Source organism: Cygnus atratus, chromosome 3 (assembly GCF_013377495.2).
Source record: "Cygnus atratus isolate AKBS03 ecotype Queensland, Australia chromosome 3, CAtr_DNAZoo_HiC_assembly, whole genome shotgun sequence".
Taxonomy (NCBI): Eukaryota; Metazoa; Chordata; class Aves; order Anseriformes; family Anatidae; genus Cygnus; species Cygnus atratus.
Window position 1 is genome coordinate 101,558,571 of NC_066364.1, and position 15,203 is coordinate 101,573,773.

The 15,203-nt window shown below is 40.3% G+C and overlaps 1 protein-coding gene across 7 annotated transcripts in view; it reads left to right on the forward strand.

The window, feature by feature from the left end:
* PTPN14 (protein tyrosine phosphatase non-receptor type 14) overlaps positions 1-15,203 on the forward strand; it is a 109,604-nt gene that overhangs the window by 16,267 nt on the left and 78,134 nt on the right. The window contains exons 2-4 of one of the 7 annotated variants that reach the window (XM_050709381.1): positions 2,356-2,438; positions 2,772-2,838; positions 5,454-5,723. The exons of 2 other annotated variants lie outside the window; for them this stretch is intronic. The gene's annotated coding sequence lies outside the window, so the exon portion shown is untranslated. Of the gene's footprint in view, positions 1-2,355; positions 2,439-2,771; positions 2,939-5,453; positions 5,724-8,380; positions 8,402-15,203 lie in introns of those variants that run through there. 4 more of the 7 variants (XM_035564885.2, XM_035564880.2, XM_035564872.2 and 1 more) reach the window with 4 other exon arrangements.

Sequence of the window (15,203 nt, forward strand, 5' to 3'; positions counted from 1 at the left end):
ATTGGCTTTGTTTCTCTGACAGTCTGTTTTCATAAGCTCCTATATATTGAAGACCTTTAGCCTTGTTTGAGGAACTTGCTACATGTTCCAAATTAGATGTTTGGGTCTGATAATTGTGGAGGGTAGGTGACTTTAATTTTTCATCCATTGGGATTTATTTTTGCAGCATTTCATGGAGTGGTGACTCTCATTCCTTGGTTGCTTAAGGTCAGTGTTACATTTACTAACTGAAAAAGCTCCAGGAGCATGTATAGCTGTTAAGTGCTCAGACTGAATGTGGTTAGTTGAATTTGCAGCCAGTCTGGTGGGGAAGCCAGTCTGGAGGAAGAGGATTTCCTTAATCATACTGATACAGACACTTTCTCTACAGAGCTTTTTTCTGCAGTTCCAGAAGGACTGGTTTCACTTCCAGTTTGGATTAGAGAAAGGAATTCTGTAAAGCCTTGAGAACTGTTGGTTCCTCTGGTTGGTTGGGGTTATTAAGAAACTTTGAGTACTTCTTTCTATCCCTTTTCTCTCTCTGTTGGTTCATCCGTAATAGCAGGTTAATAATAATACTCCTGTCCCTCCCCCAAGTGCTCCATCACCATGGTAGAAGAAGTACTGCCAGTGTTAGGTATTAGTCACGTTGTGCTCATTAACTTTTTCCTTAAAGTGCTTCCATCCCAAATCACTCCCGTTTCATTTCAAACCTGATTTAGGAGGTGCATGACAGGATTTCTGATAGCTGTCCAGACTAGATGAAAATTCAGTGCAAGTTACTTGGATTACATTGTAGAGACTGAGGCATGTATTGGCATTTCTTCTCTCATTTTATTAAACTACTAAAAATTGCACCTGTTTGTAAAATCTGCATATCTGTACTAAATTATCTGGATTGTACAGAAACGTATACGGAAAAGTTGGCTTTATTTTGCAGAAGGTCAAGGATACCCTTATAATTCACATGTACATTTTTGGGTACGTAAAGCGTGGCTCAAGTCTGCAGCGCTTTCAGTTATTGTTGGCTCTCTGTGCGTCTGCATCTACACGTGCTTTTTCCTGGTGAAGGATCAAAAAAGTGTTTTATTTGTTTGGTTACATGATGAATTACTTTGTTATTGCTTAAGCAAAGTAGCCAGAGGAAAGGCTTTGGCTTGTTTGGCCTGCACAGTGTTTTAATGGCAGCATTGCTGGAGACAGCAAGCACTGCAAAAATGGGCGAAACTAGCGGTGTTCTCCCTCGTTCTCATAGTATGTTTTCAGGGGGAATGGGTTACCCCCTGTTTTTCCTTTGTGCATTGATTCTCAGTGCTGCTGTGCCTTTTGTAGTTAAATGTACCTACAGAGATTGTGTGGTTTTTGTCTTATTGTTTTGAGTTGGTGAGACAGGAAAGGGACTGCTGGTCACGAGGCATTGCACAACTTGCTTTAATAACGGGAGTCATCTTTCCTTCAGTATTAACTTCCAGAGGATTGCTCTTCTTGCCTCCTTTTGTTGCTCCTAAAAGTGTTTTCAGTGTGGTGTTCTGCCAGCTGTGGGACCGGGCTCTCCAGCCCAAGGCAACCATCCAGGCTTTTGTTGTGATTTTAAGCATCAGCACTCAAAAGAATTCGGAGGAAATCCATTGCCTGGTGCTACCAGCCCAGCAGCTGCATGAAGCTTCAAAGCTGTCATCTGACACACTGAAGAAATAGTTTTCATTTACAAAAAGTCCCCTGTCAGTGCTTATTAGAGAATTTAGATATTAGGAACTTCCTTGGATAGCTCGCCTCCAGTGCTGATGGCTTGCTTTGAAAGCCTGTTTGCTTGCTCCTCTGGTACAACAGTGGCAGCTATGTAGAAAGGAGGAGCGAGACAGCTCTGAGTTACCATCTGGACCAACTTGGGGATCAAGTCAATTTCCCTTTAGAGTAATGCTGAAAGGAATGCGTAAAGTTGAAGGCTGCCACATCTTGCAAACCAGATGCTATGCAAGTGCTGAATATATTGACGCCTGGCAGTAGTGGGGGACAATAAGGAGGTCGTGTATGTGTTAGTCCTCCTTTGAAACTTGCCAAATTAAAATGACAGTAGCTTCAAATAGGTAGCGCCACTGAAGTTATATTAAAAAAAAAAAAAATGATGCCTATGTTGTGCTGGCTGAAAAATAGGCAATAAGAACATTACCAGAAAACAGGGATTCTCAAATCATCTAGGAGATTCCATTCCCTTAATTATTTTCTTTACAGAGACAACCTGTAACTTAGCCCATGGTTGTTACAGGAGTAGTTATGCCATTGCAGATCTCTCCTAATGATTTTATTCCTAACTGTGATAACTAATGATATTAATCCTCTGACACAAGCTTTCCACTGCTGTGATCATTTGTGCAGGGTACTCTGGAGCTGGGGGAGAAACAATGTCAACAGCTAGCTGGTTACTGGAGGAGCGTGCATGTTAAACCACCTGACATCTGGTGAGTCACCCTCCAAGAATGTGTGATTGAATGATGGCTAACCGATTAGCCCAGTCGATTAAGGCCAAATATATCTGAAGTGTGGAACGCTATTTCTGAAGGTAGTTGGAAGTGCAAACACCCATAGTTCATAGACCTTGCTATAGTATAAATGATGGCTGCAAAAAAATCTTCCACAAGAATAGGCTTGTGCAGTAAGCATGCATTGCTTGTTTATAAGCAACTATTTCTAACGTTTTAATGCACTTTTTTAATGTTGTTAATTCATTTCTATTGTTAATGACTGAAGGAGAATTGCTACAGCCAGTTGTTTTCTGGTTGATTCCCATCTAGTGAAATGACTTGCCTGTTGAGGAGCTTCCACAGTCTTTTGACTGAAGCCTGCATCCTGGCTCTGATGGTAAGAGCAAAATGCAAACGTTGAGCCAACATTTTTCTTACAATCCACATGCTGAGCAAGACAAAGAAAAGTTCAGTTCTCTGGCACAGATGCTGCGTAGGTAAGATGTGAGTATAAGTCGTGGTGAGAGATGTTCTGTAACACATTTGTGTTGGGAACACAGGCCAGGGTTTGAAGACGTGTTGACCTATTCTATGAAGTAGGAAAAAGCAGAGGTTGTTCTTAAAGTTTCGTTTAGCTATATTTTCTGTTAAGAGAGAACAGAGTATCACCTAATAAGTCTCAAACAACTGTTGTAAATAAGGAATCATTCCAGAACATGATCGTGGTTGTAATCCTGCAGCACTTAGCTTTGGGCATTGCCAAAGAGGCCTGGTGTGCCACCTCCTCTCCTCAGCCTGTGTTGCCACTGCCTGACAGTTTTATGTTCAAGTGCTTCGGTGCAGATTGAGCAGCTTAATAGGACGTAGCTATTCAGGTGGTCAGGGTCTCTACTACAATACTTAAGCCAAGTATTTGACTTCTCCAAATGAAGGTATCTTTTGGATACTATGGATTTAAAATGATGGAAATGCAATGAAGATGAAAAGTGAAATGCCGTGCTGGATTCAGTAGCAGTGACTTGTTACTGGAATGTGAAACAGTCTAAGATCAGTTCATGCTTACAGATGGAGTATTGAAATTATGAAGCTGACTGGAACATGGGGCTTTGAAACAACTAATCCTGTGCAGTGCTTTTGTTTTGGTCAGTTTGTAGATGCCTTTGTATCTTTGGAAAGAGTTACGACCGTTGTTTTTGGTATTGTACACACTGCACAAGCTTTTACTAAATTACCATTGTGAGACTTGCATCTTGTTAAACAAACATAGATTGAAACAGATTCCATGCTGTAAAAACAACCGCACACAAGCCAACTTCTTTGTGCATGTGGGTTATGTATCATTTCCCCTCAGGAATTAACAGCATACCTTGAACTCCACTTTTTAATTTGACTGAGAGAGCGGCCTTGCATACAGAAGAAGGGAGGAAAAAAAAAAAACACCTCCTGGACTCTAATCTCTTAATCTCCATAAAATGCTTGAATGTTTAGCTTTGATAATATATGAAACAAATCTGGTGGTCCGTAACATTTCTGAAGTGCATTCCCCCCTTTTTTTTTTTTGTAGCAAAAAGAAATCAAAGCAGACATAAAATGATGTATGACAGATGGGTTGGTGTTGGTTAAGAGTTAGCCCTCAAGCATGAAGAAATTCCATAGCTCTAACTCTGCCTTCTAATATGCCAGTGGAAAGTCACTTTGGTGGCCTGGTGATGATTCCTTTCCTGATGTAGCATAATTTTCCTGCCAGTGGGGTCACCATGCATTTTGCATACTTATTTATTAATTCTTTTGATGCCAGAAAAGGGATTATTCAGAAGAAATGTCAAGAAATGGAACTCTTTGGCTAACAAGGTTTTACACTTGGAAGCAGATCTTCTGAAAAATGTGTGATGTCTGCCTCATTCTTGGGATCAGAAACTGGCTGAGATTCAAAATTAGGCAATTGAAATGAGAAGGCAATTTAACAGTCACAGCTATAGTGTAGGTTTTGCAGTCAAAGAAACTGTTTTGCAAAAATACTGTATGCAAGGGAGAAGCTTTCAATTCCGTTTTCTATGTATATTTCCAGAGGGAGATAGTTTTAGGGTGCTTTTGGATCCAAAGTGGAACTACCTTCCTTCAGGATAGCAGGAGAGAGCTAAGCCCTATTTTCAGCATGCATTTGTAGGTGAGGTGATCTCCAAACATGTTGTAACTACTCTGCTATAATTAGTTCTAGTGCAAGGAGGTTCAGCCTCTGTTTTTTAAGTCTCTAAGGTTGAGTTTAGTTGCTAGTTCTTTAGTTGTTTTGGTTTTAGGTACAGTGTTTTGATCTTTTATGGTAGATATCTCATACAACCAGCAGGTCCTGGTCATTTAAACATAGGTTAAATGGATGTGTTTTAGAAAAGCTTTTAGCTCTTAAAGTAGATACCTGTCTTTTGTATTAAAGTGCTTGTCCCTGGTATTTTTTCAGCCTTTGTGATCTTATACTATGAGTTAAAAAAATAAATAATAAATTCATAGCAGGGCTGCCTGCTTGAACAGTCTGCTCCAGAAATGCCTGTATGACCTAATCAGAATAAGAAACAAATAAAATAATAGCACTAAACGGTGTGGGGATTAGATTGGCAGGAAACTGGACCATGGTTAACTCCACTCATGTGTGCTGCAAGCAAGCTGAGCCCCACACCCACGCTGTTGGTGTTAGTCTTCAAAGTTTTGTTGGCAAAGCTCTGCCTTTTAGGAGTGGGAAAACAAGTCATACCCACAACAGACGCAGTTCTGCTGGCAAAAAGCTCCATGTAGTTTCTGCCAGTTTAGCGAAACCCTTTGGCTTATATTGTTTATTCCATTCAAGGAAGAGGCTTGGCTACCCCTTCCCTGCCATGTGCCTTCTTCTCCAGCCCCGCTGAAGCTGTGTCTCAGCGAGTGGGGTTTGCTGAGAGAGTGCTGCCACCGCCGCGGTGCCTTTCAAGTACTGGTAAGCCATTAGAAGGAGCTGCCATCATCTCAGATCTTAATCTGTTTTAGCAGATAAAGAGGAAAATGCTATCAGAGGAGATGGAGATATCATTTGGGTGCAGAAATCTCATGAAAAGAAGAACGCGAGTTGTGTAAGAAGTGCCAAAACCTCTGATGAGTTTCCTTGGGACTTGTCAGTTTTCGTGCACCGACTCCGCTTTCTCCGTGACATGTTTTGCCTGGAGGCAGCAGTAAGCCATCAAAATATAACAGGATATCCTGCCACGCAAGGGCGAAGATCTTAAGGATCCAGATCTCCCAAGGCTGTGGCTGGCTGATGTAAGCTATTCTCAAGTGGAATCTCCAGTTTTGGAGTGATATTATTTTAAGTTGTTTGTTTTGTTTCGTTTTAAAAAGAAAAAGTTGCATGTTTTTTGCATACCACCAACTGCTCACGGAAGATAAGAAATTGCAGCAGCCAAAGCTTCAGATTTATTGCTGTGGTCGATTTCCTGTTATTTTTAATAGGATATGGCCCCTCCACTTTCAAACTACTGAGCTGTATCAAAGAGAGTGGATCGCGTTTCAGACCGCCGTGCCTGTGGGTTTTTGAACGCATGCTTGTGACCAGGCTTCAGGCACCCTGAGCAGGGTTAGAGCTGGTTTAACGCTCTCTTTGTGTTCGCAGACATGTGCCAGCTGCCGGGAATGAGGAGTTTTAGGAGCTGGTATTTGGTTCACTTTAAAGTAGCTTTGTTTTTTTCTGTTGTTGTTGTTGTTTTTAAGCAAACAACAATGAAAACGCCAAAAAACCTCCATAAATTTGGGAATTTGCAGCAGGCTGATAGAAGAGACAGAGGTTCAGGCTCTTTGTCGTGGCTGGAGTGGTGGGAGGAAATTGGCTGGTGAACTTTTAGCAGGTAAAATTGGGGTTAAACATCAAGGTTTTAGCAGAGAAATGTGTCTCTGCCCCCTCCGATTAATTTTGTTTGGATTCTTTTGACTTTTTTCATTTGAAACCGTTTTGAGCGCTGTGTGTAAGTAGTCAAAATATCCCTGTGTTCTGGTGTGCGATAAAAAATAAGGGAACGGCAAACTGAGCCAGGCTGTAACAGAGCCCTGGAGAGAGTTAGGGGAGGGAGTTCAGCTGGTCTGCAATTGCTGTGGTGCTGGTAGGACTTGGAGATGGAGGGAGGTTAGTGCCCTGCTCGGGGTCCAGAGTAACTCCCTGCAGTCCCTGCACATGGCATGACGCAGTTGCCCTTTGGCAAGCTGAATTCATAATTGTCATTGTTCAGTAGCTATTTGTAGACTTCATTAGTAAATTTCAAAATTGCTGTTTACAAAACGCTTTGTTGTTTTGCTTTTCTGTCAGACTTTATACAGGCCTTTTGTGTCTTGGTGGGCTTGGGTGGTGTCTTTGTCCTCAGACCATCTGTTTAAATTTCAGTAGTAGTAATGAGCAATGAAGTTAATTTTAGGGGTGTATACTTTAATGTTTTCATATACCAAGGTTCTTAAACCCCAAGTCACACTGAACAATAGGTGCCTCTCTGATCAATATTTCACAAAGCTTAAGGCCATGGGTACACGTTTCTTGGGATTTAGCATTAGCAATTGATCAGTTTTAGCAATAAATTTTCAGTGTCCATCCTTAAAAAGTCATGAGCTGTGTAGTAGTTTTGACACCTTGATAGTGTAATTATTTTCCCTTTCTCTGTCCTTCTGGATAAGATTCTTATGTCTTCTATTAACGATGCTGTTAGGAAACGAAAGCAAGCTTTTCAGATCATTTTAAGACTGCTGATTTGGTTTCTTATGATAAACAGTTGTGACTGGTACAATCCTCTGGGGAGTTTCTATGTGTGAGAGGTGGGTAAGCAAAATAAAGATAATTTTCAAGTCCAGATGACTTGAAAAGTTTATATAGAATTCAGCACGTCTTGAGGATTGGTAAACCTTTGTCTGCTGATTCTGGACAAGTCATTGGAAATGCATGGCAGGTTTCAATTCTGAAGGTGAGAGCGCAATTTTCAAGGATCTAATTAATAGTGCATTTAAAGAACGAAATAGTGTTTTATAAATTGCATAATACTACCTGAAGGTATATCTGAATTATAAAGTTTGTTCCTAATTGAAACTCGGTTGCTGATTAGGCAGTTTGTAATTCTGATGAGCTGTATTCTGTTGACAGAATTTTGCTGATACTGGAGAGGGGAACTTTTACCAAAGAGACCATCGCTACCCTTACCAGCTTTTTAAGGTCAAAGGAAGGGCCTTTTTGTGCCTCAGATTTGGCACCAGTTTTCCAGCACTGATACTCCATTTGTAAGTACAGTCTGGCCTTCAGCTTCAGAGCCCATAACATAAAGATTTTTATCCATTTTCTCTTTTTGGTATTTGCCTTTGTTTACTGGGAGCTCTTCATACAGAAGCCATGTGTGCTCAAGTGAATATAAATATTTTCCTTTAAAGGTTACGATGTCTTTATGATGTTGCCTGAAACTAAAGTTGAAAATAAACTTTACATTTTAAGGATGTGTAACTTGTTTTTACAGTTACAGTGGGAAAGAATTTATGCTTAGCATCCAAGCAGTGCATCTCCAAAGGTTTTCTGTAGTTCTGTGTCAACAGAAAATGCATTCTCTGCAGTTTTTTTTTTTAAGGGAAAGAAAAGGCTACTTTTTAATTTCAGAAGAATCTTTGGTAGTAATGGTAAAAGGTATGTGTTGTCTCTTTCAGTGCTGTTGTTCGTGTCCTAAAGAAGGACCTTTCACAGAAATTTAAGTTGTGTGTACTTTAAGGCAAGAAAACATGGTAGTGCTGCTGAAAGCAGTGACCGTGCTTTCTCTGTCAAATTGTTCCTGTCTCTGTGCTGGTGTCTCCCAGTTGATCCAGCAGATCCAACTGAAAACTTTGCTGGGAGATGAGCAGAGCGAGAGAAATGATCCCAGAGGTGTAGCAGCAGGGATGCACTTGGAGGCACAAGGAATTGGAGGATAGGAGTGATGGGCCAGGTAAGGACAACATGGGCTGCTCTACCAGCAGCGGTGTCTTATGCTGCCTTGAAGTGTAGCAGAAGTACGTTGAGGTGTTTAGCATCTTGTTTTAAGAGGGAAGGTGTATTCTTTCCTTTGCTTGATCAGTAGGTTCACTTAACAGTTTAAGTAAAACAGAATTCTTGTATCTGACTTAGCTACATCTTACATATGTACAGCTACTAGTTTCTTCTCTTCTAGCAATTTCATGAAGGATTTGAACTAAACTTATTTTCCATTTTAGCTAACAGTAGGATGTCTCATGTTTCCTGGAGAAATTGCTTCCTCAAGCAAATCTGTTGGTTACTTACAATGTTCCAAACCATCTACATTTTTATACAGATACTTGTTTTGACTTTGTTTTCTTAGAAAATAAACAAGATTCAGCTGTCACTCAGATTTTTTTCAGTCTGTATTCTCCTTGGGATGTTCATAGTGCATTTCATATACTGGATTTTATTCCTTTTTGGTTGCAAGAAGTATAGTAATACCTGATGAAGGTGTCTTTGCATGCAGTAAAACTGTCCAGAAGCGCTCTGCTTCAGACTCTAGATAGGAAAAATCTCCCAGCTTAGTTTATGAAGACTACTGGCCAAATTCTTTAGGCCAAAACCACAATGACTTCGGGGAAAAGTTGTGTCTAAGTTATATGCAGACGTTATAGTTCCTTCCATGGAGTCATAGTAATGCCAGTTTCCATGCTTGCTAACATGGCATTGGGCATGAAAATGGCTGCAGAGACTCTAACGGTGTTATCCTTCTCAAAGATTTTCCATTTTAGAAAATTGAGCTTATCAAGCTGGCAATAAGCTGTGATGCCTTTTTAGTCAGGCCATTTCAGATGCAGAGCTTACAGAAGCCTTGTTTCCCTCGTGGGAACTTGCCCAACTCAGTCCATACCTCCTGCGCACGTCATGCACTGTCATAGTTCCTTTCTGTATGACTTATAATAACAATTTTTCTTGCCATCTTCTCCACCCCCCATTGCGGCAGGAGAACTGTTTGTCTTTCTAAATTTAGATATCCATGGATACATATAATATTTTTCTGTTTCAACTTGGCAGTTTAAATTGCGTAGTGGAATGCACTTTTCTTTTCCATACAGGAAGTCTACAAGTGGTATTCTTCGTTTACAGGAGAATAAAATGTTACATGGACTGTCTCACTCTTCCTTCTGTAGAAGGAAAACAATACTTACAAAAGCAGGTTTATACTAATGTCTTTAGCCAGACTCTTCCTCTCTTTTCATTGTGCGATGTACAGGGTACCACCATGCAAAGGGGAGACAGTGATATAGGGGATGCTACAAAGACATGTAACTTTAATACCACTTGAGAATTTTTTATTGTTGTTCCTGTTTTGTTTCTCTAGCTAAAAGAGCATGTTCAAACTTTCTCAAGTACATGGACCATTTGTACACACACAATGTAGGTGTTCTTGCCTGGACGTCTCCCTTCAGTTCGCAAGATCCCAGACAATCTTTTCTTGTGTCTAACTTCTTAAGACCCCACCAGTAGCTTTGACCAATGAAAATACTGTAGTGGTGTGAAGTCATGTAATATGTTATTGCTTTTTTGGCTATAAAAATAGTTCTTTGTTTTCTAAATACCTATGATGTGTAAAAACCGAAGGAAAAAACAAGTGAGAGATCAGCAGGCTATTTGGTGTCTGTTGTGGCCGGCAGCCTTGGTTCCAGAACAAGCTACTTTGCCTTGTTAACTTGCTGAAGCAACTGTAAGGCTTTGCTCATCTGTACACAAATACATCATTCTCACCTCTGAGGTACCAGAGGAACAGAAATGAACCTGCAGGATTTGATAGCAGCAATATGCTAATGTAAAGTTATTGTCATGGAGTGGCATAATTGTGCTCTTGGTCACTGAATAATAACCCACATAAGTGGATTAGCCTGACCCTTGAAAATGGGTAATTAGTTGTTATGTTGGACCTCTGTACTGAAAGAGCTAGAAGATAAATTAGGTTGAGGAGGTTTCTAGCTTTGTTTTCGTATTGGTTATGCGAGTCCCAGATTTTGGGGAATTTTCTTTTTGTTTGTTTAGTAGACAGATGAATCGGGGCTTCTTTTTACTTGCTCTATAAGAAAGGGGGGGTGGGGAAAGTAGATGAGTGGAGGGAAAAAAGTGCAGCCTGGATAGGCAACAGAGTTAAGGAGCAGAATCTGGTCTAAATTAAGTAAATTACATGGGATTCATTCTACCCATTGATTACTTCTTAAGAATACTTTTGAAACTTGTACAAATTGGCCATTTGGAAAGTTTTTTGCCCTTTCCTATCTGCACTGAAGAAAACCTTTTCTCTAAGTTCTCTGGTTATTTTTGGCAACCATATTGTTTTCTCCCTACTCTTTCTCTACTTTATGCCAAAGTGGTGGGCTTTTTGTCCTGCTTTAGCAAGCAAATACCTGCCATAATTCAAAAAGTTTGTTTTTCTTCCTGTAAAGCTGAATACTTTCATAACTCATGATGAGGAGAGGTGCTGCATGGGTCTTACTAGCAGGCAAAATAATATTTAGCCAAATGGCCTGAAGAAGGATCATGCAGTGTGAACCTGGTCTTGTGGCTGTCTTTATTTTCATTTGTGAAACCATGGCAAAAGATTTTCACTGCCCTTGTCGCTGTCAGGATGTGTATCTGCCAGGGTGTACATCCTACCACCCCTTTGGGATGGGTTTACTTGAGTGTTCAGAGCTAGTAACAAAGGATTGTGAAACTTGTCTGTTGTAAGTAGCTAGTATATCGATGCTGTCTTCCAAGCTGGCATAGGCTTGCTCCAGGAAGGGCTCGAGATACCTGTCTCTCCTAAGAGTTGAACTGCTGAAGAGCTGTTTATGGCGTAGCTGAATTACAACTTCGAACAGCAGCGAACAGCTCGTGCTATGTCCTGCAGCAGCTGATTGTTCAGGTGGGATTAAGTGGTTAGAAAGAGGAATGCATCCTTGCCTAGTATGGTGTTTAATGGCCCCAAGAAACACTTTGTTTGCAAATTAACAATTTTTGATTTCCTCTGTCAGAACACCTGATGGAGTAGGAGGATCAACACAAGAAACGGGATTCTTGTACTGTCTTTTAGGTTTTATTTTTGTGACCTTTTGGGATTCCCTCTCAATCCTCTGTGTTTTTGTTTGTTTTGTTATTGTTATTTATTTTTTTACCTGTTAACTTTTCTTCAAATCTGTCTTTTTTTTCTCCCTCCTTCTTGATGGAGTCATGATTTTTTTTATAAACTTGAATATTTTGCAGTATTCTCTTCCCAGTTGAATTCTAGGCTTTGTGATTTTAATAGATTTATATTATTTTTGGCATAAGCTGTATTATACCTGGCCCTTAATATTTTACTCTGACAAGTTTATATATCAAAGCCTAAAACAAAACAAAAGACTGAAGGAATGTAGCAGCTTGGCAGCCATTGAGTACACACCCCCAAAGCAATGAAAACTGCTGTTATGGTGTATCCCATAGTACTGTGATAGTATTCCATCAAATCTTCTCGGTTTGGGGCTGAGAAACGCAAGGCTATATGAGTAGTTCATGTTTGTTGCTTTTAGAAACTTTATAAAAATAGACGGGTATAATAACAATAAATTAATTATTCTTACAAGGATATCCTGAATTTGACATGCCAGTATTTGACTTTGAACTTGAATCTGACTTAAAAATGGAGGTTGTTTTGGAGATAGCCCTTCAGAAGGATTCTCCTATTCATGCTGCGTGAATGCCTGTGTTATATTTAGGCACTGAGAATACTTTTGGGCTGACTGTCCTGTGTTCAGCAGCGTGGGGGGTGGCTGGGGAAGATACGAGCTGTGCTTCCTTTCACAAGGGTAGAATCATAGACTCGTAGAATCGCTTGTGTCTGAAGGGACCCTAGAGATCATCTAGCTCCAGTTTGAGTGCTTTGGACTCTTCCCAGTGATCCTATTCCCCCTGAAAACGAGTCAGCTGAGCCTCTTGTGTCTCCTACAGCCCCCCTGTGGGCTGAGGGGCTGAGCCGTGCCCGGCTGTGGCCTGGCCGCCTTTAGCAGAAAGGGAGCGTAATGGTGCTGTCCTGGCAGGGCTGGGCTCCCTCACAAGGCCCCGTAAAGGAAGGCAATGCTGCTTCTTCATAGTGTCTGCTATGTGGTGGACTTGACTTCTCGTCCACCCTTCCTCTTGCCCCCCCCCTTAAGTAGATCTAGTGTGAACTTGGAGCACTGAGGGCCTTGAGTCAGATTTTGTGTTTTTATTGCAGTCGGTTGGTGTCAAGTGGGAAGAACAGAGCTGGGGCTGCCTCCAAGCTGAATCACACTGCGTGGGGATTGCCAATGATTTGTGGGAGTTTCTCATTCCTTGCTCTGCATGGTCTTGGTAGCGGCTTTATCTGTCACTTCACCCCTGGCATCAGCTCACTAAGTAATTGCCCCGTGGCCCTTTGGTCCTTAGCAACTCTTTCAAAAGCACAGCTAATCATTTGATAAAAATAAAACTAAGTTTAAGAGGGGGTGGGGGGGAGTAGCGGACCACTTACTTCTTGGCAAATTGATCTCAGAGCCTTGTCACGGCAAACAGAAATGATAAACTTCAGCAGTCATCAAAAGCACGGGTGGAATCCCAGCTCACAGACACGTGGTGGGGAGCACTTCTGTCTCCTTCCCAACCACGGTAAGCTGCAGAGGAATGTGAGTGTCAGGCTTCAAGTGAAAGAAATGAGATGCTTCCAGCTCGCTAACCAGAGACAGAATTACAGGAAGGGCCATATCACATGGGCTTTCTTTGCTTGTTTTGGGTTTGTTCCTTGTTTCTTCTCTTGCTTCTTGTGGAGCTCCAGTTAATACCCAGTGTAAATGACAGGGATACCTGTTCTCCGTAAGCTTCTACAAGCCTGAGAACAGGATAAGTACAGAGCTTGTTAAACCACTTTTTCTTCATCTCCACCTTCTTATAACTGGTACTTAGTTATAAGAAAAATAAAATTGTGTACTAATACAGTATTTTTCTTTGCTTGCATTCAGTAGCACTTCGAAGACCACTACAATGTATCAAAGACCTATTTGTGCAACTGTGATATGCATGTACAACAAGTACACCTACCTGTGTTCATGGAGATGTTCTGATTTTGTGGAAGTTGTGTGGTTTTGTTTTTTTTCTGTGCAAATTCCTTTCATAAATTGTGCAGCTTAAATTTGGAGTAACTTTCCTATTTTTCATATGAGAGCTGAAAGTCAGACTAACTTCTGTTTTAAATCTGAGTTGCTTGAAAAGAGCAGTAAAATAAGGTGATGTTAGATGTTAATTTTTGTGTCTTTCTCTACTTTTATATATAAGTCTATTTTGTGAGCTCAGGAAGGTCACGAATTTACAAGTCAGTTTTGGCCCTATCTTGCTCCAGTCATATGTTAGAATGCTAATACAAAAATGTATTAACCAGAGCAAGGAATAAAGCTGTTTCACTTTAAAGAAGAATTTCTTTTCAACTCATGACCTAGTAAAAGTTTCTGCAAAACATTTTTCCCCTCTGAACTGTTCCAAAGCAACTACCTTCTTTAATAGGGTCAGCTAATAAGAATTAGGCTTTAATCTCTTTAAGAGCTGATAACTTTATTTTGAATCATATTTGAGGTTATCATCATATGCAAAGGGCAAATAGGCCCAGACAGACTTATGGGGAAGGGTGGTAAAGCATTTATTGAAGCAGTATTACAAAATATGAGAAAGGATGACATGCCACAGGTTTTAGAACTTACCTCAGTGGTTTTGTATATCAAGCTGCAACTTGTATTTTATCCTCCAAAAATAATAAAATAATTTTACTAGCCTTCTGTACAAAGCTGTTTTTGTTAATTAGAATTAATGATGAATAATATGTTACAGGGAATAAACTAAACTTATCTATTATAATACTTTTATAACTAAAAAAGAAGATTACACTTCTTTACGAGGAAACAATATGGGATTACAGCTTGTACGATTCCTTTTGCTGTAAATGCAGTTAGCAGTGTGTAATGAAATGCTGTGGAAGTAAATTTGTAACCTTTCTCCCAAGGTCCATTGAAAGCTTTTGCAAAACATACTAGTGGTGAAGGGTTCATGTTGATGGGCCTGTGTGGTACTTGAAGCATACGAGTTTCCCTGTTTAAAATTGTTAGGAAAAAAGCATGGCATCTGTTGTTAGTAATATCTCAGTTCCTATGTGCCATCCAACTCTGTGGTACCCAGGTAATTTTTTTCAAATACTGTTTATCAATGTGATGCGCAGAAGAGATGAGGGAAAGCCATAGAGGGCTGCTCACAGAGAGAGGTCCCTCTGAAGCCTTGTAATTCTGAGATGCTGGTCAGAGAAGTCACCCGCTTCAAAGAAAGCCCCCATTTTGGCCATAAATCTTACTTGTAAGTATTTTGACTGTTTTAGGCCAGTGTTTAAGCCCACACAGCGGGCACTGGAAAATAATCCTTTAATACAGAAAGAGAAGTACAATTAGCTCATATCCGGCAGCTATTCTGTATTTCAGATGAGGTGTTTTTCTGTTTTGCTGTTGAAACAAATGCAGTTATTCATAGGCCCTGGCTGCGTGATTTACATCAGGGCCTATATTCAGCAAAGATAACAGATATACTTTCTTCATGCATGTGCCCACAATATAATCCTTCTTTGATAAAACTTGAAGGCATTTTTTCAACATTTTGTAGCAGTGATTTTAATACATTGAGTAGCAGAGATGCTTTTTTCTATGCAAGTTCAAAAGTTCGTGTTGTGATCTGACATCAAATATCTTATGTAACTAAAT